Below are 1,016 nucleotides of genomic sequence, written 5' to 3' on the forward strand. Positions count from 1 at the left end.
TGACTTAATAAAATACAGTTTATTTGAAAAAAAAATGTTATAAAAAACAAACATTTTACATTCTTTGAAGCAACGAAATATTTCAACTGACATCAAAACAGCATATACAACTTCTCAAACCTGTACACATATCTCAAATCTTCTTAAATATTTCAAAGCCCAACTTAAAAAGACAAATCACAATAAGCTCATTTGTTACTGAGACAGACGAGTCAAAACTCAACCACATCCAAAAAATTTCCCTTAAATACTGGTCACACTTAAATTCAAGTTCACCAACACACTTCAGTATGAAGCCCTTAAAACCCAAGATAAAATACTTAAAACCAGTCCCATCTTTCATCTGGCTCTGAAACTCCAGATCAGCACTAGGGAACAGAAACAAACCACAATAAATATTTGGATCATTGTGACAATGAAAGTAAAAACCAAAGTAAAGTAGAATGTTATTGGGCACTAAAAAGAAAATACAATCTATCAAAATATCTTTACAGTGTTAGAGATGTAAAACAGAGACGAATCTTCATTAAACACAGACTCAGTGAGTCTGCAAATAGAGAAAGGCAGACACACACAGATATGGCTCCCAAAAGAAATGCGAATATGTGTTTATTGTGACAGTGGCGAGATGGAGACAGAGACACACTTTCTCCTTTACTGTGCTAAATATAAAGAGCTTAGAGAAAAACACTCAAAATCTCAAAGCTCATACCAAAGTTTCACAGCTCTTCAGAATCAGATCAAATGAAGATGTTACTGGGGGAAGACAGATGCCCGTCAGCTGCTGCTAAATTCATTTATCCGTTACACACCCTCAGAAATACTCCACAGCCCTGATCTTGTATATTACTTCTACTCTACCTTTCATGTGCCTCTGTAATATAAATTTGTATAATTCAAATGTTTATATTACAAAGTCTAACCCACAATCTTTTGATGTTTTGCAAGGAACAGAAACGAAACCAGAAACTTTCAAAAAATATGTTCCAGAACAGAATCATTTATTTAAAATAAGG

Source organism: Misgurnus anguillicaudatus, chromosome 23 (assembly GCF_027580225.2).
Source record: "Misgurnus anguillicaudatus chromosome 23, ASM2758022v2, whole genome shotgun sequence".
In the NCBI taxonomy this organism is placed as follows: domain Eukaryota; kingdom Metazoa; phylum Chordata; class Actinopteri; order Cypriniformes; family Cobitidae; genus Misgurnus; species Misgurnus anguillicaudatus.